We start from the raw sequence: 22517 nt of genomic DNA on the forward strand, positions 1-22517 counted from the left end.
CCCTGTATACTATCTATATATATAAAAATGGATTTCCAATTGTGTTAGTAATGCTATAACTCGATAACGGCCGAACCGATTATGCTAATTTTAGACTTAAAATAATCCTGGAAGTCCAGGAAAGGTTTTTAAAATGATACGAAGTTCACCGGGACAGCTAGTCTTGAATATAAATATAGTAAAATTTATCTGACTGATGTCTGTTGTTAAGCTTTGATCTAAAAAGATATTGAATGCATTATAGTTATAAATAATAATTAGTTTTGATTAGAATTACCGAACTGTGCCAAAAGCTACTAATAATTATTTGTACTACAATATGCTTATTAACCATAAAATGAAAGATAAAATCAGATTAATCGGTTTTGAGTTATAGTTATTATAAAATCACAATGGTGACATAAAATTAACAACTAAATTCTGTGATACAATTATTAGATACGAGGATACAATATTTTATAGTTTAATGAAACAATTTGGAAGCTTGCTACTGTGCAGTTCGATTTTGTAAACAAATAAACTACAAAAATTGGTATTCTGTCGATAAAGACTGTAAAAATCTGCTACATTTTAATTTTCATGTAGAAAGTAACTTATTGTATGTTATAAATTAGAGGTAACTTAATTTTATTTATTACCTAGGATAATGTAGTTTGTTTTTAATTTACGATACTTGAAGATTAAAACAAAAAAAAATAACAAAAAACTTTTCATTCGCCACAGATAAGAAATAGCTAGATCGTTTTTCTCCTACAACATTTTGTATACAGTCGTTGCAGAGAATCCGACTTTTTAGAGATACACAAGATCATCTCGTTTAAAATATAAGATTAACACAAATTACTAAATATCCAAAAAATCCTTAATGGCAGTTCCATGATGATACCGAGTCAGAAGTTTGAGTTTAAGCGAACACAAATTGAAAAGACGCCGGCCGCAGAATTCATATGATGAGTGGAAGTTCCGCCAAGAATCATGAACATTAAACGTGCTACGAATATAAATAACCTGTAATCTAAATAAAATCAGGCGTTCCACTTTTACACTTCGCAAATGGGCGGTGCAGACGGGCTATCAATGTCGCCGCTATCATTAGCTGTCGCTAAATCCTATAGAGAAGGGTGGTCGTGACAAATTAAGTCAAAGTACGACTGGAAATATTTATCAAGCCTACAAGTAACATTGACTTGATTAATAACCCGACTAATATTATACGTAAATCTGTCATATTCTAATGAATTAATATTTTATCTGATCTAACACAACACCGGTTTCGGTGACGGTGGCCGGTTTAATTGAAAAGGCCAGTTACGCAGGAGTAATTTTATAATGCCCAAGTGTGTGTGCATTACACAAAAGCACTCTCTATTCCTTTACTCTCATAACCTAGTGGCACGGAAGACCGACACGACTGGCGCCATCAGGCACAGGACCGACTTCATCATCTTCATCGATCATCTCACGCGTCAGACAATCAGCTGGTGATCAGCCTGCATTGTCCTAACCAAACTTGGAAATAACATGTTTCCAACGCAGGAATCGAACCCACGACCTCCGAACCACGCTCTAAACCCTGGACTACGGAGGCGACAATAATTATTATTATAGTGTAGCGGTCGCGACGTGCTAGTCGCCCGTCTACGCCGTCCATGTGACTGCGGTATATTTTCTTAATTTGCCGGAACGTGTCAAGAGTACGAGATCCGAATTAAATCTTAATTCAGTGGTTTTACACGTTTAAAGACCTTTTCGGTTTATAAGCGCTTTACATGTATGTGAAGCGGATAATTAGTAAACGGTTTTTCAGATTATAATTAATGGTGAAAAAAGTGGGTATTAATGTAGGTATTTCTTTGTTTTTATATTTGTTTTTATTTTATTCGATTAATTTGGTAACTAGTTCAAGTTTAATCATTAATAGTCCATTGAAATGTTACATTTAACGACCGAATATTGCATTTATTAGAGGACGCAATTTTATTATTGGGACATGTAGGGGGGTCAATAGAAGCTTAACCTCAAGGTTGTGGGGTCGTCTTTGTCCCCCGGCCGGCATCTTGGAAAAAGGGGTGACAACAGTATTTTCGCGATATCTCGGAAACTATACGTCTTACAAAAATTTGTAAATCATAAATTGTTGCAAATTATTTTGCCTACAAATATGTTCCTATAACTATTTACCCTAAATTAAAAATTTAAAAAGTTGTAAGCAAAAAAGTGAGAATATATATTTTTTTATTTTTTGCTCTTTAACTTTTTTTAATACTTACATTTTATAAAAAATAATCCTCAGACTAAAGTCGATCCATCTTTGCTCACTCTTGTTAGTGAACGTTGTTTCATAGTTTTATACGGCGGTAATGAAGACGACTCACTAGAGGGCCGACATTTCAATGGACAATTAATGATTTGATCGCAATATTGAAGTAATCCGGGAGTTGACAGTATGTTTAAAATTTTAAAATATTTAAATTTTATAGATTTATTGATAAAAACTCTAAAACAATACAAATAACGAAAAAATAATAATTGATTTATTTTATTTTACATTGAAAAAAAATGGATTTATTAACTGTAAGTCACGTGATTGGAAACGCTAATCTGAAGCAGTGACGTCATCGTTCAGTGTCAAACAAAATTGACAGTTGTTAGGTTAAACACTTTAACTCACTTTTGCTCTGTCTACGCTTTTTTTGTTTCTTGAACGATGACGCCACACATCACGTGACCATAATGCCGCGTTTTTGTGACATATTTTGAATTCAGTATTTAAAATAATTTTTTACTCATTCTAGGGCATAATAATGAATAAAATGTTAATTTACAGGTATTATTGTAAACAATTGAAGCGCTTAAAACTATTTTTAAAAAGTTGTCAACTCCCGGATTGGTCAAAATTGATAAGATTTTGAAATGTCATTATACTATAAAATATTCCATAAAATGTTTAAGTATCCTCAGTTTGTGTCTGTTTATAAATATTAGACGCCATATAGATCTTCTTCTTCTTCCTTTCATCATGGCGGCCTTAACAATTTGCCAATTGACAGAATAGCCAGTAATGAGCCAACAGGACTGTGTCTGTATTTTTCAAAGATTTTGTATATAAGTACTATTAGTGTTTTTGTTTTTTGTTTAAATTAGTGTTAGCTTTTATTGTAAGGTAATTATAAGAGTATTGTATAGTTTTTCCCTTTATTTTGTGGTGAAGTCACTCATTGGCCCTTGCAGAATACCAGTGCAGCCAGCTAGCTTGCTGGCTGCTGCGTATAGCTGAGCTTGGGCCAATTTTGACATCACACAATATTAATATGTATGTATTGTGTTTTACATATTGTGTTGTGTGGTGACAAAATAAAAATGTTCTTATTCTTATTCTATACTCGGCAAAACATGGTGGTACTGGTGGTAGCGGTCACTCCCTATCAAAAAACTTGTCATTTTCTATACAAAGCCACGATTGATAACATAATATGACACCGTAAATCGCGGTTTATATAAAAATGACAAGTTTTTGACAGGGACTCAATGACCGCTACCGTCATGTTTCGCCGAGTATAGCATAGTATTAGTTGCTAATTTCAATCTAGTAACCCAAGAGCCAGCGAGAGCCAGACTTGCGTAATTTTTCCAAAGCTAAAAGTTTCCCTGTATATGACTCCTATATAGAGGTAAAAAGGACTATGGAGTTTCGGTCGCGGTTACTTTAGGAGATATCCAGTTCTGAAGGTCTCCTTAACCTTCGATAAAGTATGAAGCTCAATTTTGGGCTCAATTCTCGTTGGCTGTTGGGTTATAACTTATAGAGCCAATATTTTTTTTTTATTTGACTAAGGCCGCGTCCCTATTTGATGGGGACGCGCTGTAAGGTGAAGACCTGAGGACTGACACTTGTAAAAAGGTAATGCTAACAAGTTCAACATGTCAAAGGAAACACTCACCTAATATCATCGTCATCAGGGTGATAATCCGGCGGCAGGTCTATCCTTAGATCGCCTAACGCCCTCGCCGCGTGCCTTCTCCTCCTCTCATGCCACAGCTTCCTCTGCTCCCTCTCATTGTCCCTCTGCACTCCGAAGAACGTCTGCGTCTCCCTCTTCAGGTAGTCGCGGACGGCTACCGTATGGACGTGTCGCAATCGGACGCCGTCTTCGCCTGCTGGCTGCGGTACGGGTTCGGGAGGAGGCTGCGCGGGCGCGGGGGGAGCGGACACGACGCGCGGAGGTGAGGCGGGGGCGGGGACGCTGGGAGGTCCGGGGGAGCTCTGGCAAGCCAGCTGCGGCGCCAGCAGACCAGCACTCGAACGCCTGAAACAAAGGAAAAGGAAGTTAGAATAGTCGGTAACTCAAAGAAAGTAGAGATGTGATTTTGAATTATGATAGTTAATGAATGAAGGTATAATATTATAAAGATATTGTAATTGTTCCCGTGGTTTGTACTGTTGTTGCTATACAAATAAATTTCAAATTTATGTAGGTAATAGAAGTGTATCTGTATGTTTAAAATCTAATATCAATCAGTAAGTTTATTTAACAGGTTAAAATAAGTAAAATTAATTGTATATTGTATCCAGTGTTTATGTGCATGATGGAAGAGACTGGTCTCCACGACACAGGGAAACCTTATAGTATGGAGATCAGTTATTATGTAAGATTAGCATGTAGATTTTTTTTTAAGTGAAAATAAAGATTTGTTTGTTTGTTAGTTGGTTTATTTTAAAAATCCTAAACATTTATTTTCCTCTAATTTCTAGTTACTTTCGAATTATCATCATCAAATGATTTCAAAAGCGCCTATCTGTTCTTCAAACTGAAGCTTGCAACGTTTGATATGAAGATACTTGGAATCTCCGAGGAGGACATACAATAGTTAATTAGTAACTACGCCGAAAATATGATATTTCGACCACAAGAAGTTAGGTATCAACAATTTACGAACTACATCTAGAAGAAAATACAAGTAACTGTAATTCAGTCAATAACTTCCTTATCCTGATTCCTGAGAAACAAGCTGATGTTGATAACAAATTGGCAGAGTTAGTAATATTAATTATCTGAGATTAGCAATATCATAGACTAGGTTTGGGTAATTAAAAATTAATGGAGCTTAACAGAATAACTTATTATCTACTATTGTGAGAGAATTGATATCTTAATAATTAATAAATTAATTAAGTGTATCATCCATCTTGAGTTCAGTGGGACTAAAATGGTCGCTTTGTCATGAGTTTGAGTCATCTTGTGAATCATAATATGATTCATTTTTTTAAAACCGCAAAGTGCAAATATGCTTGCATATCTAATAATTAGTCACAGAAATGGATATAGTAATTAGTATTAATTTGGCATTTGTCAGTTCGACAGTTTTGACAATTTATTTGCTGAATTGATTGAGAGGGATTGCTAAATGTGACCATTTTAGCCCCGCAGTAATAACACGCGACTTGATCAAAATGAAAAATGCGTTATGCGAGTGTAGGCTACGGGAGGAGTTTCGATATTGAAAAGAATGGATGTACGAGAATAAAGCTGCTGTATTATCAAAATACACAGAACTTATACGTGGGAGAGCCATGCTTCAGCACGGATGGGCCGGCTCGACCGGAGAAATACCACGCTCTCACAGAAAACCGGCGTGAAACAGCGCTTGTGCTGTGTTTCGCCGAGTGAGTGAGTTTACCGGAGGCCAAATCCCCTACCCTTTTCCCTTCCCTACCCTCCCCTATTCCCTTCCCGTCCTATCCCTACCCTTCCCTATTAACCGATTCCCTCTTTAAAGGCCGGCAATGCACCTGCAGCTCTTCTGATGCTGCGAGTGTCCATGGGCGACGGAAGTTGCTTTCCATCAGGTGACCCGTTTGCTCGTTTGCAACCCTTATTTCATTTAAAAAAAACTTTACAATTTTAACTTATAATTTCGCGCGGACACGGTTATTCGAGGCAAATTCACTAATAATTAGACAAAATATTTTACATTGAAAGACTACAAGTTGTGCTATTTCTTGTGCACTTGACCTACAGGAAGGAAGGAAGGCACAGGAAGACTAATCCCGCCTCTTTTTCGCCGCACAGGGCGTTTTTGGCGGGACGAGCGAAAAGCGCGGCAAAAAATCATAGACATCATTTATTGTCATTTTTTAAATATTTTAAAATACAGCAAGGTGCAGTACAGCACGGGCGGTAGGTTTGCGTCGCTAACAGCGAGAACCGTAAATTTTTCATGATTGTAAAAATATTTATAGTGTGCACAATCGACTTCGATTATGGGCAATCATAAACGAATATTCATTGCACATTCGCTATCACTGGTTTCAATAACGGGCCAATATAAAATAGATTATGATTTTTAACCGACTTCCAAAAAGGGCGAGGTTATATTATGTTCGTCTGTTTGTTTTCTTTTCTATAATCAATTATTATTGGTAAAAATGACTGACGAGCGTTTCTGATTATAAGTGGTAGTCTGAGGCAAATTACCGGAGGAATTTAGATTATGAACTTTAGATAACAAACTCAGATTCATGCTGTTGTATGAGGCTGACTCTACAGTGTGTAGCAAAAATAAGCGATAAGACTTTACTTATAGAGAGTTCACTGTGAAAGTAGCAGCTCTGAAAGACGAAATTTTTTTTTCACTTTTGTATGGGCAAGGGCTCGAGCGTCACGAGTTTCCTCATACAAAAGTGAAAAAAAATTTTGGTCTTTCTGCCCTGCTACTTTCACAGTGAACTCTCTACAAGGAACACGTCGTAACAACCCAAAATATTATCACTTATTTTTATTACAGCCTGTATACTCGACCTAACAGCATACTATCGTGAATCGCGTTATCCAAGTTTCTGAGATCAACGAGACATATACAACGTTGTAATGGCGGTAGTGGGCTTCGGCCTGACATACGCCTTGCTCGGTCGGAGGATCTTCCTTAGGGTGAAGCCAAACGAGCGTATTAGTGAGTTGTGAGTCGCAGAATTTCGGCTGGCAGAAATTCTGCCGCATTCAGTTTCATACAAAAGTGCTGTTTGATTCACATAAGTATAATTTTGCGAGTCATGATATTCTGTATGAAGAGATATTTACGCGACCGAAATTCTTCGGCTTCGGCTTCACCCTTAGTGATCACCATTCATATTCCCACTATCTAAATCCAAGCTTTACTGCGTGGTCATAATCTTTAAGGCACTTTTTTTTTCATCGAGTAAAAATAATGTCTCTACTTAAATCTTAATTCACGTAGATTGTATATATATATATATATATATATATATATATATATATATATATATATATATATATATATATATATATATATATATATATATATATATATATATATATATATATATATATATATATATTATATATATATATATATATATATATATATATATATATATATATATATATATATATATATATATATATATATATATATATATATATATATATATATATATATATATATATATATATATATATATATATAATAAATAATAAATCGAGTAAAAATAATGTCTCTACTTAAATCTTAATTCACGTAGATTGTTAATAGTTGTTCATCATCCAATGTTTAATGATGATGATTGGATAGAGATATTTAATATGTATGTTTGCAGCGACAACAACGTCGACAAATACATCGATCAGCCCAGTTTGCTCACGTCACGTAATCTGAGCAGGCATATTGTTACACACCTTTTGAACTTTATCCCCAAAGCAATAAGATCTACATCATTACACACATCACACGTTAAACATTTTGATCTTTATCCCTATAGCAATATGTATGATCTATGTCGTCGAATATAATATATTCGCCGTAATTCATCTTCGGAGAGGCAATCGTTTACTATTAGGGTACCATTAGACCTTGGGAAAAGTAAAAAATATGAACAGGTATTCAATGCCAACAAAAAATCCAACTCAAGAATATAGGTGGGGATAGAAAATATTATAATATATGTACCTATATTATATGAAAATATGTCTCGGTATAGATGGGACTTCACTAATTTATACCTATGAGTTTTAACAAAATACTAATTATTCGGGCGTAACAAACGCACATACTTATAAAATTTATTATCGAAAATGTTGGTAAAAGTGTTCGTAATGGGGACAACACTGTCATTCATAAGCCAACCCATAGACAGAGTAGACAGAATGATAGAGTATGCCGACGTAGAACTGATGTTGAAATTTTAAAATTTGACGTATTATGACGAAAATCGTCGCTAGGGTTGTTAACTTGTTACCTACGAATTTCAAACTATGACATATTCGCTGGACGTGTTCCTCTTTGGTCGCATTGTTGTTTGTGTTTTGGCATATGCGATTTTAATTGTCAGAATCCAATTTTGAAATCTTAATTTGAAATATTTAAAAATAAATTATATCAGCCAGCGCGAGGCACATTCCGTTCATAATCCTAGTGAAACCCGACGAATTTGACAGATATTGAAACCTGTCCGTTTCTTTGCAGTCGAACTACTGGTAGTTATGTCTATTGTGCCATAGAGCTGGAAACAAGCGAACGTGTTCGATTTTTAAAAATTAGACCCGTGACCGGTCTAGGGTCTAATTGTTAAAAATCTAACACGTTGATCCTAAACTAATGTTTGGCATACTAACATTGTTCGAAGATTTTTTTTAATTTTACCCCAAAGGGGATGGAAAAGTGGATTACATATTTTTATGTGCCAGGAACGGTAGCGAAACTGCTAGAAACAACCAAAGAAATAATAATAATTATTGGAAGAAAAATATTAAAAGCTGTTAAATTTTATTATAAACATTAATAAGTATATGTATGTATAGATATATAGCATATAATATTTATTTTATATATAGTTATAATTTAGTGTTTAATTAGCATAATTTCAAAATATCTATTATTATCTGTTTATATTTTACCCAACTAGTACAAATGTATGTGTTGATATGTATGTATTCATAATAATTAAAGTGCACGTTCTATCTGCTGTCTCAATCCTATCTCTCTCCGTAGGGCTGCTGGAAGAGATTTCTATTAGAAATAAGCAGACCCTTTGTGTCGTTTTACTGTCTATATTTTCTTATTGTAATTGTTTCTTGTGCACAATAAAGTATTTAATAAAAAAAATTAGTAAAGTAGATTCATTACTCGTACTTTTCAAGTTTAATTTAATGCGAGTTTAATTAAATCAACGCGGAACCACAATACAGGTATATACAGTAGCGTAACTCAGTCATGTCCTTGAAATATTATAACTCACTACTCACTAGATGACGCCCGCAACTCCGTTGCGCCAAAATTCTTTGATCGCGCGGTAACAACTGTCCTATGTCCTTTCCGGGACTCAAAGTATCTCCATGCCAAAATTCAGCAAAATCGGTTCAGCAGTTTGAGTGTGAAGAGATAACAGACAAACAGACAGACACACTTTCGCACTTATAATATTGAGGATATAACACTGAGACAAATTAAAAGTTTACAACTGAATTTTTGTGCTACCAAAATCACGCAAGTTATTATTAATTCATGAGTGTGGACTGTGGGACTATAGGTACATGCTTAAGTGATTCAGTGGTATGAAGTTGGTCTACTTTTTTTTATGAAATAAGGGGGCAAACGAGCAAACGGGTCACCTGATGGAAAGCAACTTCCGTCGCCCATGGACACACACACACAACACAGCACAAGCGCTGTTTCACGCCGGTTTTCTGTGAGAACGTGGTATTTCTCCGGTCGAGCCGGCCCATTCGTGCCGAAGCATGGCTCTCCCACGTTGAATACTACTACTGTATATATTTTGCTTACTGTGGTGCTCTACAGGAATATTTTCAGTTAATTTAATCGGTACTTTGTCTTTACAAAAATAAAATAATAACGAGTACTCGAAATTTGCATACAAATGAAATCGTTAACCGGGCTATGTGTTCAACCTGATTAATACGTGCTGTGTCGACGGAGTTGGCACTGAAACGTTTTTGAATCTTTATGAATTATGATAATATGGACGAGCGAAGCGAGCCCTAGTATCCCACATATCCCACAACCTGTACATTTTGTGGTACATTTTACGGAAACACTATCGCCCGTATTGTTTTGTGCTTTAACATAGTAATTTTTATTTATATGTAGCTGATGTATTATCATCATCAGTCAGGTTTTTTTATATACTTGAGATGAAAACTGTGTTATAGGGCCTCTGTTGGCTTCGGCCCCAAGCATGCCTTCTAAAGGTTCGGGATTTAATCGCAAGTGAGCAAGGTGTTCCACGCAAACATCATAATAATAATTATTATTATTAGACATTGCATAATAATTGAGTGAGGTGAAGTGCCTATATGTACTTTATATTATGTTAGGAAACCTGTAGTTAGGTTAGTCTGTTTTCCCCTGAACGCAGAACTTACATTTTTTTACTTTGCCTTTACTCTAGTACACCTCAAAATATTTGAACCTATAAACGTGGCAACGACTGCAGAGTAAAGACGTGGTTGGAATGTTAACTAGAGAGACGCTATTGCTAAGGTTCAAAAGATGTGATTCAGTTAAAAATTATAAGAAGTTACTAATCCCAGATTATAAAAATCGATTTAATAGGCCGTAAAAAGTTTTTAATTCATCAGTAATACCGGCCAAGTATATTTTCGTATACTTAGTATGCGACAAGCAAACCATCCTCCAACTTTATTCACCAAAAAAAATGTATAAACAATAATATATTAATAAACGTAAAAGAATATAATATATTTCTAATCAAAAACAAAGCGAACAACTTCCATTCGTTTCCTTATTAAGTCACTGACAGTTTTCCTATAACATTGAAAATATGAAGTACAAAATGCTATTTTTAACGGGTAAGCTTAATAGTTTATTGCTAAAATAAATGCTATTGTGGCGATTCTCAATGCACGGGTCGATAGTTGGCAGAACGCCAGATATTCTGCCCGCTATAGTTAAGACGAGAGGTCTATACCGATAGTTAAATACGGCCCCTGTCTATAGGAATTTAAATATAAATTGCTTTAGAATATTTTAACAAATAACCGCTGTGGCTTATGAATGAATGAAAAATAAACGCTAGAAATAAACTAACCTAAAGCAAGAAGATGTCAGGTACATACAGAGGGGGTTGCTAAAAAATGTGACGCTTATTATAATAAATAAGATTTTTCGCAAATAAAATTGTTGTTCGTCTTATCAAAATTAAGCTACTCACAAAAAATTTGCTTTGATAGTAATAAAAAATGTTTTATTGAATCCGGACCATTATCTTGATTTATTTTGCAATTGATGTAATTTCAATAGATATAGAGCCTATAGAGATTCGAATATTTCTTACTACTAATACAAAGGTTTAGTTGCCAAATTCAAAATATCTGCTCCAGATAATTATTAGGTATTCCAAATAGCAATAGTGATAGAAACTTATTTTACCTTATTACTTATGAGTCATTCCTATCCTATACCATAAGGCATAACCTAATAGTTGTGATAATATTAAAAAACACCAAGCTTCAATACTATCACAAACTATTTAAAACGCACGCAAAACCGCCTAAAGTACCTTGTATAAATAAAACAACGTGAACCTTTATCAAAGGCTAAAAGACTAAGATGTTCTCCTTTCAAAGTTTAATTTTATACGGCATACTGAGAGAATAGTTGAGCAGATGAATATTTTAATAACTCGTCGTTATTTTCTCCACGCTATATACTTATCGTTATAAGTTTTAAAGTGAAATTATGAATCTGCAAAAATCTTAATCTATGCATTTGCGTATCGTAATAATTACGCACCATCGTCGAAATTGATTTATCTAGCCCGCAAGTCCATTGCACCTAAATACTTAAGTTTATCGCGCGGGAAACGTACATTTTTCCGGGATTAAAAGTATCCTATACCTTTTCCTGGAATTCAAAGTATCTCCATACCAAACAGCATAATCCGTACCAGTATGGATGGCGGACCTATGTTATTTGATCGCGTAATGCGGGGTTTACACGGGTGACTATAGCCGCACGATTTACGCCTCACGACGAAAATCGACTGTCTAAATGGCTATTCGGCTACGACGCATGCGGCTCAAGCAAAAGGAGACTGCCAACCGAATTTTGCCGCGCGGCCGTTGGCCGCATACGGCTGGTGACTAAATTCGACCGTGCAAACGCTCAGTCGCAAGCGATCGCTTGCTGCGAATACATATTGTGTTTGTCTGCACTATACATTTTTCTTCATTTTTAATTGGTCAGAGCCTGTCCACACGGCGCGTTGCGTCAGCGTTACGTCGTCGCAGCGCTGCTATTTGACGCATAGCCAGCCACACGGGCGCTGCGTCTTCGCAGCGTTATTACGAAGCAATCACGTCAACACCCCCTCCCGCTTCGTCTCGGGGGCTGCTGTCCGTCATGTGTGCGTTGCGCGCTGCTGTCACGACGCAGCGCGCCGTGTGAACACCTTGGTTATTTGTATGTAACACAACGTAACGGCAGCGCTGCGTCGACGCAACGCTGACGCAACGCACCATGTGGACAGGCTCTTACGTCATTTTAATTTCACGGTTGCATTACAATTTACCCGACGGCGCCAAAAAGAGGATTATGGGTTTACGAGTGACGTCACTTCTGCAAAGAGCAAATGTGACGTCATTACTTGAGCCACATTGAATTAATTACCTATATCACCGTCAGCCCTTTAGACGCTGGCATCGATCAATGTTACGCTCCAAATACTTCCCCCGCCAGGTCTTTGCCCGCGGTTATATAGGACACTTTTTATTGTACGTAAATTGTTAGACATTATAGGTTATTAAGGTGCGATTATACGTAGTCAAGTAGTCAATTTGCAGAACGTGAAAAGGAAAAGCTGCAGGCGTAGCGTGGTCACCATAGAAACAGTTTCTTTCTACGGAAGAATAGACAACAGTTAGGCAATGGAAATCCGCCATTTTGCCGATAAAATCTGTCAGTATGTCGATTCTATCCCATGTCTACTGTTTGTATGCTAGCTCTGCTGGTGTAGTATTATGGTGAACGGCAAAGAAAACATCTAATGAAAAATATATTTTATGTTACAGTTTTTCATTCTCCCTTACTCTCACGTACTTTACTTTAGTCTTTGAAGAAAAACACACGTTACAATTATACTTAGCTATTTATTCTTCTCAAAACTACCGACGAGTACAATATGACCTTCACACTTGTAGCCGAGTTGCAGGAAGACGGGAATTGAGCCTTTTGCAGGATGAGCTCTGCTTATAAACCCGTCCACCTCCCGTCCGTTCCCGTCCCGTCGGACGGAACCGGAATGGGGTGGTGGCGTGTTATCAGTGTTGCTATTGTAATAAATAATATTTAATTTAGAAAATATAGAATATAAATTTGGAAAATATGACAAGTCCATGATATAAGCGGTACTTTCAATAATATAACTTTCAACCAAGTACTCAAAATGTACTATTTCACAGAATATTTTGGTTGTCACTGGTATCTTTCATCATACATGTCGTTATTTGCAGAATATATAAACCGTTATTTCACTTGACAGTTTTAAGCATTGTATTGCAATTCCTTTTCGCCGATCCGTCTTTTCCATCTGACTTTAGCAAAACGGACAAGTGTGATTGAGGCTTTATTATCACTTAATAATAAAAACGGCTCGTATAATTTTCGCTCGGTTTAACGTCTAATATCCGTGACACAATTCACACGGAAACCTCTACATAATTACAGCTGAGTAAAACTGTGTGAGGTTTTATAGCGATTGTTTTATTACTTATACTTTTGTCCCAATCTACACTAATATTATAAATATGAAAGTGTTTATGACTGCCACCTCTTTACGCCTAAATAGGTGAACTGCGGATTTTGCTGAAATTTGGATTTGAGTCCCGGGAAATGACATAGGATACATTTTATCCCGGAACAATGTACGGTTCCCGCGCGATAAACGAATTTTGACAACAGAGTTGCGGGTATCATCTTGTTAACGTATAATGTATAATTATTAGCTGTCCCGGCAAACGTTTCTTTGCCATATAAAGTATTTTTAGGGCGGATTCGACCAAACTGGAGTAAAATTTTACTCGAGTATAAATGTCTCCTAATCTAAGAGTAAGCTGGTTTTGCGTTTTTCCAACTTCTAATCCAAGAATGAGGTAATTACATGGGAGTAAACATTTACACGGGCTATTTTGGTGGAGTAGATATTAAACCGAGAATAGTTGCACAACAGGGTTCAACTGTCACGGTCGGTGTCATTGTGAACTATAATTGACATTTTATTTCATACTCTTTGAGTAACTTGATAAAATGCAAACGATAATACCCTAGAGTAAATTAAAGGAGTAAAATTATTCTCATGATAGTTATACTCGTATAACTTCAAGTTTGGTCGAATCGGGCCTTAGTAAGTTATTGAAGTGACTAAATAAGTATGCCACCATGGCAACGTCCATCGCTAACCTGTCGCACAAACAATGGTCGCAGTCAGTCTCGAGTTGTAATAATTTAGTATTTACTATTATTTATTCAACAAATGCACTTATCAATATAATAAGTACCCAGTAGCCGATTCTCAGACCCACTGAATATGCATATAAAATTTGGTGAAAATCAGTAAAACGGCTTTCCGTTTCGGAGGAGTACGCGGCCTAACATTGTGACACGAGAATTTTATAAGTATATAAGATTATTTAAGCCTGGCCATCAACGATATTATTGTGTATGTCCTAAATAAAAAGCTGGTGATAATGAATAAAAATAAATAACTAAAACCTAGTTTTCTAGTTCAATTTTCATAGATTTTATCAACCTTGTTTTCGATGTAACTTAATAAGTCTTATTTACTTTTTTTGTAATTTTTATAATTGTCTAAATTTTGACTTCACATATTTGCACATAATATTAAAAACTTGAAAATAAGGCATAGAACCTCAAGTAACATAGAACTATTAACAACTTCTATGAAGCTGTCCGTTTTGTCTACATAACTGTATGTCACTCATAATCTAATTGTTTATTTCGAGCCCACCCTTTCTATGCGATGATACACATCAGGTTGACATGGGTACCGTTTTTTGGGTACACGTCCATCTCAATTCTATGACGTAACATCCCAAGGTTGTGTGATATTTTTAACTGTTTGTGTACGGGAACCGGGTTTTTGCCAGTTTTAGACGTGGGAGAGTCATACTTCGGCACGAACGGGCCGGCTCGACCGGAGAAATACCACGTTCTCACAGAAAACCAGCGTGCGGCTTGCGCTGTGTTTCGCCGTGTGAGTGAGTTTACCGGAGGCCCAATCCCCTACCCTATTCCCGTCCCATCCCATCCCTACCCTCCTCTATTACCCTATTACCTCTTAAAAGGCCGGCAACGCACCTGCAGCTCTTCTGATGCTGCGAGTGTCCATGGGCGACTGAAGTTGCTTTCCATCAGGTGACCCGTTTTCGTTTGCCCACTTATTTCATAAAAAGGAAGTCTCGGTTGTTGTATATTCAGTGGAGTTGATTCCTAGGCAGATGGCGGACCTACATAAGTTGGTCGCGTTACGTCAAACCTAGCCGTCAGATCACCATTGGAAAGCTACATTCACCCTCAATAACATAGCCTATACTGCGTGACTGGTGAGACATGTTCAATACTCGAGGACGTGATATTTGGCTATTATATTAGATTAAAAAAAAAAAACAATTGATCACTGAGTGAATGTAGCTTAAAGTTAAATAATTATTTACCCAACGCATGGACACCGCGCGCGATAAGGGTAGCAGCGCGGTGTTTCTTTCGTGGCGCACGCCACAGCGCCGGCCGCATAGTATGCCTACTTGCCTAGCTACGTAATTTACTTAGTGTATATATAAAAGGAAGTATTATTTTTGGGAAATTCTGTACTTATTTAAAGCTAGAAAAGATTAGGATTAATATTTAAACTTAACTAACGTAATCCAAGTTGTGCAAGTGCCCTAAAACGTCTTGCGCTGCGGAAATTGATAATGATAGAACCAAAGTATGTTCTACAATAGTGAAGAACATATCAATATCTACAAGGAACTCCACCACCACCCGTGCGAAGCCGGGACAGGCCGCTAATATTTTATAATCCCAGACAGGCTATATTGTTGCGTACTCTGAACAAATCAATAACAGAATTCTCAGGATTCGCCAAGTATACAATATAAGTGCGGTGGAAAATGTACCTGGAGTCCAGGTTACAGTGGTTAGGCTGTGGAGGAGATAAATTATTCAGCAGCCTGGGGGTGACACTCAGCCGTACGCCGTACATATTTATAGCGAGACATCGACGTACCATACACAAGGATCACGCATTCCGAGTGCTCGTTCAGACGTGTTTTCTGCGTGAATTCAGCTCGCGTGTTTTCCCAAACGCTACAGTCGAAAACGCGCACGTCTGAACGCGCCGCCAAATGTACGGTTTTGATCATTAATGTACGAATTTGATTTGTCAGAATTGGGATATTCTACGGTTTTACGGCTTCTAAGTTCTACCTAATAAAGTAGTAGTGAGTAATACTGAGTAAGTAGTATGTAGTACTAGTAAGTAGTATGAGTAGTAACTTCTAAACGCTAGCAATCTTCACTAGATAATGTGTTCAATTTCACTAAATAATTTATTTTTGCTCTATATTCATATTGGCAAATGACATCTTTTGTAAGAGTCCTTTGATTAGTATATTTTTTTAATAATATATTCCTTATTTTTGTTGTTATAACAGCACCAAAAATACGTTATATTTTTATAGCTTCAATATTTTAACTATTAGGGCCTACGAGACACAGCCTAGCGATAAAAATAATAGCGAAGATTCTGTTAAATAATTCTGTTTTCACCTTTACGTAACGGACCCTGAATAAAAAACTGAGAGGCGAAAAACCATTAGGCCCTTCATGTTCGCTGCAAGCTCCATACAAAAATGGGACGTCAATGTTAGTACATAGTACGTAATTACAGACTGCACTAGACTCCGTTCTCGGAATACTTGTTGGAACACTAACGCCTCAGTTATAAATAATACTTTCTATTTATAATAGATGATAAAATAACAATCGTTTTTTCGCGACAAATTGTTTTGTCCTAATTTCAAAACTATTTATCTTTCCTATACATATCTCAAATATTTGACGCAATAATATTATGTTATAACATTTTATTATATTAAAGTATTGTTAATAGCTTTAAAGCGTGGGTGCAAAAATCTGTCCCGGTGAACTTTGTGTCAGTTATAACGTTCCCTGGACTTCTACGAATATTTTAAGACTAAAATTAGCCCAATCCGTTCAGCCGTTATCGAGTTATAGCGTTACTAACACAAATTAAAATCCATTTTTATATATATAGATATATAGATGATAATAACTAAGCTTTTCTCCGGGAAAACGAGTTCAAGTAGTAACTAGCTAGAACGTTTTTCTTTGTCAAGAACTCATAAATACTAAATTTTTTGCAAATACTCTAGCAGATGTTGCCGAGATACCAATTATATATGAATATACAAAATCGTCTCGTTTATAGTATGAAATACATAAGCATGCTTTTTCGTTAAATAAAATGTTATTTAACGAAATTCGATAATAAATAATGCTATCAATACGTCTCTCAAGCTTTGTACTTCGAACCCATGAATACAGATTAGATACCGACACGGAAAAACTCTAAAACAAACAGAAAAAATAATGAAATTGCTTATAAATATACAACGACATTTTCAAGAACGGACAGGTCCCGGGGAATATTTTTTTAGATCTGCAAGTAAGTAAGTAAGTACTAATTCTTTATTTCCAAGAAATTAGTCACGATGTTCTTATTATTATTATTTTTATAATTCACAATTTGTGCCTCTAGGACGTGGAAATATTTTTAAATATAAAAAATCATGCTTTATTACTATAATATCTAACCATAACAAACTTATGATATAAATAGAATGTAAAATAAATTATAATACAATCTTCAAAGAATTACTCGTATGTAAATACGAATACTCAGTCAAAAAATTCTGAATCAGTCAAAAAATCTGCATTGAGCAAAAAACTATCGTGCGCCCGACATAAAAATTTCTAGTCTATGCACTAAACTTTAGTTATGTTAACTTCTATTTGATTCGCAGCTGGGTTCCAGTTATCTATACTTATAAAATTACATGTCCAGACTGACTGACTGATTCATCATCGCTGAGCAAAAACAGTTAAAGTTACAGCCACGAAATTTGGTGAGTAGGGTTGTTTTATTAAGTAGACACCCACTAAGGAATTTTGAACATTTTACCCCGAAGGGGGTGGTTGAAAGTTTGAATGAAAGTCCGTCATTTCTTGAGTTAGAAACGTGAAACTTTATTTTTGGGTTACTGATTAAAAATGAATGGATACTTATTTAAGCGTTTTTGGAAATTCTACCTCCAAGGGGGTGAAATTGGGGTTGAAAGTTTGAATGAAAGTCTGTTATTCCTTGAGTTAGAAACATGAAATTTTATGTTTCGGCTACTGATTAAAAATGATTGGATACGTGTTTAGGCGTTTCTGGAAATTCTACCCCGAGGGGGTGAAATAGGGGTTGAAAGTTTAAATGAAAGTCCGTCATTTCTTCAGTTAGAAATATGAAAGTTTATTTTTGGACTGCTGATTAAAAATGAATGGATAGGTATTGAAGCGTTTTTGGAAATTCTACCCCCAAGGGGGTGAAATTGGGATTGAAAGTTTGAATGAAAGTCCGTCATTACTTGAGTTAGAAACATGAAACTTTATTTTTGTGCTACTGATTAAAAATGAATGGATACGTATTTAAGCGTTTCTGGTAATTCTACCCCCAAGGGGTGAAATTGGCGTAGAAAATTTCAATGAAAGTCCGTCATTTCTAGAGTTAGAAACATGAAAGTTTATTGACGTTTGCGTTTGACGTTTGCTTAAATAGGGTCCCGTTTTAACCTTTGTATAAGGAACCACAAAAAGGGGAAAATTATCGAACTTTGTTATTATATTACATTATTATGTTAAGACGGACGAAGTCGCGGGCAACAGCTAGTAGAGTATATTATCAGTCTCGTGTCTCGAAAAGCATGCATAGCATGGCTACTATAGAAAGGGTTTTTTAACAAAATAGATTAATTGACTGATTGACTTTGTTCCTCAAATCGTTTTTTAGGCATTTCGACTATGACCATGCAAAGCCTCCTGATGTATTAATGCAAACAGGATAACACTGGAATTGTCAGAACTACAAATTGATAAAAAAATAACCAAGTAGATTTATCATTGAATCCTTAAAAAAAAACAGCTACAACATAACTGCCCATACCGACAATGGGGCATACTCGCTGAAGACATTTTAGTCCCAGTCATGCCTGTCCTTACGCGAAATATAAAAGCACAAGTACATGAGAACATTGTAATTCAAGATCCTCCGAGTTTTCATTTAACAAACAAGGGGCCTTACAAAGGAATAAGTTTATTAAACGTCTCTATTTTATTATTTTATCTTGTTTGTCGACAGCTATTAGATATAAAGGAAAATGGTATCAGGATTAACAGCGTTACCACAATATAAACAACAATATATTACCCGGAACTTCATTACGAAGGTTCATCGCCCGGGAACCATACATTTTAATAAAATATGTACGAAAATCTTATGTAATTTCCCGGGCTATATATATATATATCTCCTACAAAATTTTATTTTAATCGATTCAGCGGTTTAGGCGTGAACAGGTAACACACAAGAAACTCTCACAATTATAATAATAAATGAAAATATAATAAGTAAAATTCATTTCAAATAACTTGAAGAAGCTAATTAAAATAAGCAATTCTAAGTTGTATATTTGTATAACTTATTTTTATTGAGCACGTTTGATTTCAATGTCACGGCTGAGTTACTCTAATACTGTATGAATTTATTATATATTTTGGATCGAATATATAATGAATCTCTCTTTTCAGAAAAAAAACTACTTTCCTACACGGTAATCGAACCCACAACAAATCAATATACGTGGGAGAGCCATGCTTCGGCACGAATGGGCCGGCTCGACCGGAGAAATACCACGTTCTCACAGAAAACCGGCGTGAAACAGCGCTTGCGCTGTGTTTCGTCGAGTGAGTGAGTTTACCGGAGGCCCAATCCCCTACCCTATTCCCTTTCCTCCCCTCCCCTATTCCCTTCCCTTCCCTATTACCCTATTCCCTCTTACAAGGCCGGCAACGCACATGCAGCTCTTCTGATGCTGCGAGTGTCCATGGGCGACGGAAGTTGCTTTCCATCAGGTGACCCGTTTGCTCGTTTGCCCCCTTATTTTATAAAAAAAAAAAAATCAAGGTCTACGCTACAAAGGACGCCATTTTGCCACTGCACTGATGACTCACTGCGTTCTTATCAGTGAAAGTATTCCCTAACGAGTAAAACGTGCAGGTGGTTTGGCGATAAAACGCGAATTCCCGATTCATGTGCAAATAGCGGGCGGCAATTTTAAAAACGATCGTTTTATTTTTTTAAACGCGAACGAGCTTCGGGCGTTTCGTTTTTACGACTATGTTTTATATTAATCTACTATCTATGTATCTAAATTGTGGTAAAAATTTATACTATGGTTGTTCCGGTAAAAACTACTCTGGCAGTGCACACATTTTCAAACAGGGCATTTACTGGTAAAAAAGAAGATAATATTACTTCTTTACCTAGGCTGCACCAATGGTCTACTCTACCTGTATCTATGTCCACAAAATATCAATCAAGTCACGTGTTAACATTTTTTACCCGACCCAAAAAAGCGCACAACCCACCTAGTTTCACTTGAAACATATAAGTATAAATATGTTACCCGACTGCACCAAAACTCAGAAAAATATGTTTTGGATTGTTCCTGCAGTTAAAATATTAATACAAATTAAATTTTCCCTCCCCGGTAACTTTATCAACCTGTGGATGTTTTGATATCAAAGTACCATCGAGGAAATTGATTCATAGGCAGTTGACAGACCCACGTCATTTGGTCGGATCATGTCAATTCAATGTTAATTGTGATCCTGCCTGGGTTTGACATAACGCGACCAAATTACGTAGGTCCGCCATCTTGCCTATGAATCAACACTACAACTACGTCTTCCCTACCTATAGTATATCCCATCAAATAAATGTAAAGTGGGTACCAAACAAACTCAAACTTTTTCTTCGTATATACCAAAAGTAACATACAAAATCGGAAGTAAAATCTCGTTCATTTACATAATATTTTCATAAAGTCATATATTATGTTAAAATGAGAGAGAAAGCACAAAATTAACACGAACACAAATTACACATCAAGTTCTAAGTAGATTAGCGGTCGCAGAATACACAACAAAATATCAAATTACACACAAGGTAAATCCAACCTTGTTCTATGGTGGGAAAGATCGAAATGGAACGCGGGTGTACATTTCATAGAGCCCGTCCATTATAATGATGTAAGCTCGGACGCGTCGTCGGAAACCAATTATATCCTTTATACTAGGGATTCCCAAACTTATTTTGTCTACTGCCCACTTTGAGAAAATACTATTATGTTTTAACGCCCCGTTGTTACAATTTATCTCAACATGTTGTGGCCAAGCTATAAGTAATAACAAGCTATAAGATCTATAACAACTATATTATTATTATGTAGTACGGATTCAGTAACGATTTTGTAACGCTATTAAAACGCCGCGACGCGTCCCAATGTGAACCGATCTTTATTCTAATAATACCCAAAAACAGATCTACATTACTTATGTGTTTATGACTTATGAGCAATCTGAATTCGTAGCATTCTCTACGTTCCGCGTAGCACTGCTACGGCGTAGCGCTCTACGGCGTAGCTTTGCTACGAGGCTACAATTCAAAGTGGCAAAACATTAAAGCAAGAACAATATTTCAGGAATTTATGCACAGAATTGTTTAATGTTTCGTGGGCTGTTGGTGATGAAGGAAAAATAATTGCAACATTACACAAAGTATGTAAATACAAACCATAAAGTTAATATACCTAGCGGAATAGAGCAACAATCTCGAGCTGTCAAACGAAACCGAAATTGGTTTCATCTGTGTGTAAAAATATGTGTACGTATACACTTACACAAGCATGATTGAACATGATTTCTATGAGATTAAATTATCAACGTGCGGCACGTGCCGACTGGACGTCAAAAAAAGAGTGCTGCTGTCATGTATCACACGATTCACACGTATCTTTTTACCGCGTAGTGTTACTGATAGTGACATCTCGCTTGCTCAGGCCTTTGTTTCTCTATTCCGCTAGGTATATTCATATTATGATGCAAACACAATAATTATTTTAGTTCATATCAATTATTAGGATCTTGTGGTACTTAGATGACATTGTTATAGGGGCGTAGATGCAAAAATGTCACATGGAACTAGGTGTCTAAACACACTAGGCCGAAAATACGCGGCTGATTGGCATGATTACGCCAGCAAAGCGCCACGCATACAATTATAGAACGCGACGTAATTTCGGCATGGTGTGTCATCACTC

At 36.2% G+C, this 22517-nt stretch overlaps 1 protein-coding gene across 1 annotated transcript in view; it reads right to left on the reverse strand.

Moving 5' to 3' along the window:
- Positions 1 to 22517, reverse strand: part of LOC121732194 (inactive rhomboid protein 1) — a 148075-nt gene that overhangs the window by 38430 nt on the left and 87128 nt on the right. The window contains exon 2 of the mRNA XM_042121992.1: positions 3942 to 4307. The gene's annotated coding sequence lies outside the window, so the exon portion shown is untranslated. The remainder of the gene's footprint in view (positions 1 to 3941; positions 4308 to 22517) is intronic.

This window comes from Aricia agestis, chromosome 12, assembly GCF_905147365.1.
Source record: "Aricia agestis chromosome 12, ilAriAges1.1, whole genome shotgun sequence".
NCBI lineage: Eukaryota > Metazoa > Arthropoda > Insecta > Lepidoptera > Lycaenidae > Aricia > Aricia agestis.